The 7,568-nt window shown below is 37.9% G+C and overlaps 1 long non-coding RNA gene across 1 annotated transcript; it reads left to right on the top strand.

Moving 5' to 3' along the window:
* The first annotated feature begins 1,399 nt into the window (after positions 1-1,399).
* LOC310900046 lies at positions 1,400-7,329 on the top strand. The gene is made up of 3 exons (XR_014584797.1): positions 1,400-2,547; positions 5,280-5,388; positions 6,746-7,329. It is a non-coding gene; the product is annotated as an uncharacterized lncRNA (long non-coding RNA).
* Positions 7,330-7,568: the final 239 nt, after the last annotated feature.

Raw genomic sequence — 7,568 nt, 5'->3', positions numbered from 1 at the left:
ATGTGGGAAGAAGAAGGTAGGCTGGCAAGGGGAAAAAATAGGAGAAAGACTGATTGATACACTACTGAAAAGGCAAAATACACTAAAGATGGCCAAAAAAAGCCATTAGGTGAAAAGAGACTGCCCTGCACAGGGTATATAGGAGGAACAGAGATAATCCATTGGGTAATCTTGTCAGTCACAGTTATCAGCAGCTTTATTTAAAACTTGACTTTGTTCAACAAAACAACCAAAACAAACAAACAAAGTCCCAACTATTTAGGAATTATATGTATGTATTATTATTTGCTTATTCATCCACTCCAAAAATAAAAAATTGCAATAACTGAAGCAATATACCGCATGTGGAGAAATTAACTCCTCCAAACTTCCTTACTAATTACGTTGGTGTCCAATATTAAGGTCTATGTGAGTAAAGTACTACATGGTAACACCAACGTTAGGCAGGATTCGTACTGACTGATTTATGCCATCTGTTCACGACTCAGATGTCACTTTCTCTAGATTTCGAACGGGGAAAACAAAAACAAAAATTGCTCTTCCCAATATCGATTAAGGTATTTACTGAGCTTATTTGAATTTTCAACAGTTTCTGAGCTGTTTCGCTGAAAAAATAGCACTGATACCATAATGTTCGGTTACATGAGCAAAGAGCACACTTTGCAGGATATCGATGTTTTACAGAGAACGAAGGAGTAAGTATTGTAATTAGCAAATGTTTTGCTAACAGCTAGAAAGCGTACATCCACCCTGTAGACTTGTTGGAACATAAACTGCTTTTTTTTTTTCCCCTACATCTGGTATCCATAAAAAAAACGGAACCAGGCAACAAAACTTTACATATAGCATTTTAAAGAGGCAGTACACAACAAACTACACCCCTCTTTAAGTGATACAGGAGGGATTTCCCTCAAATAAAGTAGGAGGATTGATAGAGCAAGACTTTTCTAAGCACTGGCCAGTTCAGATATAAAAAACTGATATCGATTTTTTATTTATTTATTTTGTTGCCAGCAGTTTGGGTGCGGGATTAACAACCACCACAACTCGCGGGCGGCGTTTCCCTTCTGGTTTAACTCTCGTTTTATTTAATTCCTCTGGTGGCATCGGAACCCTGAGCAGACCCTGCCCGGCGTCCTTGCAGCCCCCGGCTCGCCCCGAGGCGGGGGGATCCGTCACCGCGCCCCACAGCGGGCACCCCCGGCCGGGCCCGCTCTGCTCCCTCCTCGCCCTCGCAGGCCGCGACCGGGGCCCGCCGTGCTCCCGGCCCCGGCCGCCCCCCGCCTCCTTCCCGGCCCCCGGCGGCCGCTGGGGGGCAGCACCGGGACCGAGGCCTGGGCCCGAGCCGGGGCGGGCATGGCGGGGAGCGGGGCGGAGCGGGCGGTGGGGCGGGGGGGTTTGGTGGGTGCCGTGCGCTGGAAGGAGCGGTGTCGCCCCGTCAGGAGGAGCCGCGGGAGAGGGCGAGCTGCGGCGGGCGGTGCCGTGGAAGTGGATTTTTCGTGGCAGGTTAAAGCTTCTGCTTCACCGGGAGCCCTGTCAGAGCGCTGCTTGCTGGTGTGCACCAGCTCCTGGCATCACGCTACTTTCTGTCCCGGGAACAAAGAGGTCTGACTTTCAAAGAGAGTCACTGTTTCCCATCGGGTAATGCTGCCAGAGTAATTAGTTGCCCCGTGTTAGGTCACAAGCCAGAAAACGCTCAGGGGTGGTGGGGCCAAGGGAAGCCTCCTGGGGCTCTGTCTGGGGAGGTGCCAGGGTCCACACCAGGACGGTGTCACCCCACGTCCCCACCGTTCCGCAAGCAGCTGGCCTGCAGGAAAGCACCAGGGCACTGTGGCAGATGCCGAGGCCAACATGAGCCCAGAGCATGTTTTCATGGCCCGGCTGCATGCTAGGCTCCGTTACAAGGAGTCTGGGTGGCCAACAGTTTGAGGGAAATTACTGTGCCCCTCTACTTGTTGCTGGTACGCAGAGTACAATGGTGAGTGTTGGGGCCTCCGAGTTATGGAAGAATGAGGAGAAACGGATCCAGTAGTGGGCCACCAAGATGGTAAAGGCCTAAAACATGCCCTACAAAAAAGGGATTGAGGGACCTGGTCTTTTGTGGTGTCTGGAAGAGGTACTGAGGAGGAACCTAGCAATTGCTTGTAACTAGCTGGAGTGCAGTTACAAAGACAACAGTTGTGCCAGAAGATGTAATAAGCAGGCAAATGCTACCGATTTCATTTTGGGAAGGAACAAAAAATAAATAAAAATCCAACCAACCAACCAAAGAACAGACCTGTCAAGAGGGTTGTAAAAGGCTAGAAGAGGTTGCCTACTAGCATCAAGGATTCCGTTCTTGGAGGGCTTCAAACTCCAAAGCTAACCTGGTAATGGGGAAATGGTAAGGTTTCAACTAGAAGGTTGGAGCTGAAGATCTCCAGAAACCTCTTGCAACCCATGTTTGGCAGTTCTAAGGTTTGTATGCTTGTCATATTTGACAGATCTGGATTTCTACACAAATTAAGAATATATGGAAAAAGCACAAAAATACGCTGGAATTTACCGGTAAGTTTTTGTATTTTTATTGTACAAAGTATATGGTACAATACATTGTTCATTACTGTTACATGACTACTTTATGTCCCTGCATTTGTAGATGCATTTATAGCTTTGTGAGTGAGATTAAGTATTCATTTGTTTCTATGGTGAAAAAAAAAATCCTTTGGGATAAACCTTTAACGGGAGTTATTGGCTTATAAGTATCCCTGTCCTGCGACTACTTATGAAATAAATTAGTTGACCTATTTTGAGTCTCAGCAATTGGCTTGGCTAGGATTTTTAAAGCACTGTAAATCTTAGCATTAAAAAGATTGTAACTTTGCCTTGGACATCATATGCTGTTATAAGATAATAATTCTGTGAAGTAGGTGTTACATTATGCTTCCTGGTCGCAAGATGTAGATCTCTGAATATATTCTGGGAGTATTCAAGTGGTAAATCTGAATCTAGACAGCACAGAAAATTTTCCTCAGTATCATCAAGGAGTGCTGATGAGAACTGTGACTATTAACTCCTGACTACAGAGCCTAATTTATCAAAAAGTTTATATAAACCATGAAATTAATTCAATTTGTGATAATACACTGGACTCTATTCAAGTGACCACCTCCAGAAGCAGACATGAGTCTTGAAAAGCAGAAAGTTAGCTAGAAAATTCTCATTTAGTCCTGAAAGGTGTGGGCTTTATTATGCTCTTCATCTTATGAAGCAAAATTGAGTATCAATTTTCTCAGAAACTGTAGCTTTAGATAAAAGTAGAAATTTGAAGCATGACTGCTGGCTCTGTAGTGAAAATTATCCAGCTGCAATATTTAGTAAGGAAGGAAAGGTTAAACAACTGAAATCTCCTTGCATTTCTGCAAATGCTGATGAACAGTGACAGAAAGTAGGGTGTTTTTATCACATAATCACTGATCTATAGTTAATGTTGTTATAAAGTTATAGTCAATATATAAAAAGAGCATTCTAGGTCTGCTTCATTTTAGCCAAGAAAAAAAGTGACTTTTGTTTTTGTTCGTTGTTGCTGTTGTTGTTTTTGTGTTTTGTACGTTCCACAAGTGTGAACATTCATGATTGAAGTAACAAAGATTTGATCTGAAAAGTTATCTCTGTATGATTCAACAGTCATGTACTAAATGTACATTTTGAGGAGTTAATAAAGAACCTAATAAATTAAATTTACAGCTCAGAATGTATTTTTTCTCTTTCTTCAGAAGTCTTGTTTACATAAGTGACAACACAGCTTACAATATTTGTTTCTTCAACGTCAAGATAGCTGCTGATTTATATATATATATATATATATTTTTTTTTTTTAGGGTTAGTGTTTCTGTGTTAATCAGAGTGACTGGAAAAGTGAAAATGAACTCATCCTACACAGGATTTCATACCAAATAATGTTTACTATTGCATTCCACAACATCTTTGTGCTCTAAGCCCTCAGCTGGCTTCCATCAGGATCCATCAAAGATCATGAATATTAAGTTTTCTTGAGGAATTAGTTATTATCTACACAACAGTCTTTTTCAATATGTAAGATAACTAAGTAAGAAATGTGTCTTAACACACTTCTAGGAGGTGAAGAATGGCCTAAGGAAATTCCTTACTCATGGATGTGATACCAATTCTCAATTCTTTCTGAAAGCAAACTGGTAACAGAAAAAAAAGTAGTATGTCTGAATGACAATTTTCTTCACCTTAATGTCCTTAATACTGTTCTACAACCCTGTCCTGAAGCACCACAAAGATAAAATAAAATAAAAATAAAATAAGATAAAATAAAATAAGATAAAATATTTAAGCATAATAGTGATGTTAAGTATTTTTGAGAAAGAGAAAACAAAACCCTTCATGTCTCCAATAAGTGGAGATAAATGGGAATAACTGATTAGCCTGGCAGAGCAACATCAGAGAAAGTTAGGGTTATGGTTGAATAATGCTGCAATGTACCAGAGTGTGTTCTTTCTTTGTGGATGTTGAGGTACATCCCTCTCAAACCTTTAGAAACTTTGGTTAAAATTCCTCAGTCTTATTTCCCTCTTGTGCTAAGTGCAGGCAACAAGCCCAGCACAACAACACACCTGAATAAGTTGCATACACCAGAGCTGGTGTGTACTGCGTTGTAGCCCTACAATGGGGATTTCACTAGCTGTTTCTGATATCATAGAGACAGACACATGGCAACTCAAGCTAAACGTGAAAAGGGGGGCATAGGACAAAGTTACAGTGCGCTTTACAAGACAAAGGCTTTTTTTTTTTTCTTTTTAATGTTTTCCATCATAAAACAATTGGATACTCTCATTTTTTTTAGTGTTGCAATAATGAATAACCAATATGGTTTGTGATTTGTACAGATTTGTTTTCTCAAACCTTTCAGAAACCTCTCTCAAACCATCCACAAGTTGACTACTAAATATTCTAAGAACGGTTAGTGTTAGACCTAAAATGCATTAGAATTGTGAGTAAGGTGAACTATCCCCTAAAGTTCATCCCGTTTTTTGGTTTTTGGTTTTTTTTTTTCAGAAGAAGCTAGGGTATTTTTTTGAAAAGAAAGCCCATAAGTGAATTGAGAGTTACACTGTGTAAGTGATAACAAGATCAGGGCTCAGAAGTGAACTTGGGAGGTATGCCATCTGATAATTTAGATATCCTTTTGAGATTTTTAAGATTTCCTCAAGTATCCAAAATCAAACTTAAATACAGTTTAATGGTTTGTTTGGATTTTTATTTTTTTTCAGCTTTTCAAAATGGTAAGAAAATACTACTGCATGACTGATTTGGTGAACATGTTACTTTTATAATGGAGAATAGAGCTGACCACTTTTTGGCATTAAACACAGCTGACCTGTAAGTAGCCTTAGATTGTTGCTTTTAATGATATTTTGACAGAGCTTACTTTCCCACTTCCATCAAATGGGAAATTTTGCTATTAATAATGTCAGATTCCACTTTTTTATATGAGTATGTTTTTGAAGTAAGTCTATAAACAGTGTTTTTTCTTCATAAATGTTTCAGTGCTTACTTAATAATTGCAACATCCATACATACACTAAACTTTGAACAGTTTTCTGATAATCAAAGAGTTATTTTTCATATTTCAGAATGTAACAAAGGCCTTATGTTTAAAGCTAATTAAAAAAAATTAGCTAATTGAAAAAAAATCCATTTTACAAGTTTACTAAAAAAAAATATGGAATAAATTAGATTTAATGACAAGTATGATGCTGGACCTTTTCAGAATGTAAAGATAATATGTCATTTTAAAATAATATAAATAATTTTCTAGACTTTATTATATGTGATGACAGGAAAGTTTTCCTTCTGAAAATTAACCAAATATTGCTTATTCATTACATGTACAAAGTGGTACTTAAGAAAGGAAGTTTGGAAGATGGTATATTTGGGGAATATTTCAGCTAAATTTAACATCACATTGTTAATTTCCGTGTAAATAAAACAAATCTAATACTTCCACTTTACCTCAGAGATACAGAGAGCATGATTATGCTCCATACATTATGTGCATAACTTTTTAAGACTCAGCTGGAAATAGTAACAGCTCACATCGCTTTTTCAAATTAAAACTGGAAGACAAGATATTCTTTACATAAATGTGTTACTTTACATGTTAAGTTAATATCAAAATTAATGAGTAAGATGGTATACATAACAAATGAAGCTTAGTTCCATTGTGATTTTTAGGGTAAAATATTCAGCAGGTTTTAGGCATCAGTTATGCAAACAATTACACTTGAGTTAGTCATCCTAGGCCCTCTTATAATCAAAAGAGAGAAGTACTGTTGGAGTACAATTCATCTGGCCAGCTTTAGTTTTCTTTATTAATGTGTGATGAATTACACCAAGGAAACACCTGTTTCTTTCCACTGACTGACAAAGAAATAACTAACACGCTTCCTACCCTTTGTCACCCAGCCATTCTGTAGAGCTTTGTCTTGTATTTAAATATAATCAGTAGAGTAGATCTTGCCTGCATTGCTAGAGATCTAGATTTATTTTGAAGTGTAACAGCTTCACCATCATTTGAGTTAAATCTATCAGAGCCTAAATTATTATATTTATCAGAGCATTAATTTTTATCTGCAGTACCTTGGATTACTGAATATTAACCTTCATTTTTTTCCTTGTCTCGTATTTCTTTTTTTCCCCCTCCGTGATTTTACTAATTTTTCTGAAATATGTACAGATACTCTAAAGCTGTTTCTATGGCTCTGTCCGTGTGTCTCAAATGGAAATCTTCAACACTGCAAAAGAATGAATGCATGCATGAAAACCCAGATCCATGCAGAAATAGCAGATCAGGAAGATCTGTGTATGTAACTGGAATTGTGCAGTGTGAACTGGCATTTAAGCTTAAGTTGCACTAAATATTGGGTCTGGTTTATAGTGCAACAGGAGAGTGTTCCAAAGCTACATTTACCTGGAGTATCGCTGTGCTTGGAAGATGTCATCGCTACCTCAAAATCATATGTATAAAACCAGAACAGCCCTCACAGTCTGCAATTTCAGGTATATCTGATCACAGTATAACAGTATAACATATCAGTTTATAGAATTTTACTTCAAAATTTTATCGTGTTGCTGAAGCTAAAAAAATTGAGCAAAGCTATCACAGTTAAGGTGAAGAAGGGTTACATATATTTACAAGAGCTTCTGTGAACAATCAGAATCAATTTGTATATCATTTCAATTATTTGTAGAAAATGAAGCCTGAAAATTAAAAATGTAACAAAATATTTATTTTTTATTCAAATGTGAAGTTGTATCAAAGAATCCACTCTACCAAAATCTAAAAATAAAATAAAATAAAATAAAATAAATCCCTAACAAGATGCTCATCAACTTAAAAAAAAAAAAAAAAAAAAAGAGAGAGAGAGAGGGGAAGAAAAAGAAAAAAGAAAAAAGCTGTCGTTAATGTTACCTGGCTTTCTGACTCATTTCAAAAAGATCATGCTATAGATCTGTTTCCATGTCTCTATAGCAGTACTGAAGAAAAAGAGCAATCCTTA

This window comes from Anser anser (assembly GCF_964211835.1).
Source record: "Anser anser genome assembly, chromosome: 1".
Taxonomy (NCBI): Eukaryota; Metazoa; Chordata; class Aves; order Anseriformes; family Anatidae; genus Anser; species Anser anser.
The sequence above is the reverse complement of the archived record's forward strand: the minus strand, read 5'-3'. Positions and strand labels throughout refer to the sequence as shown.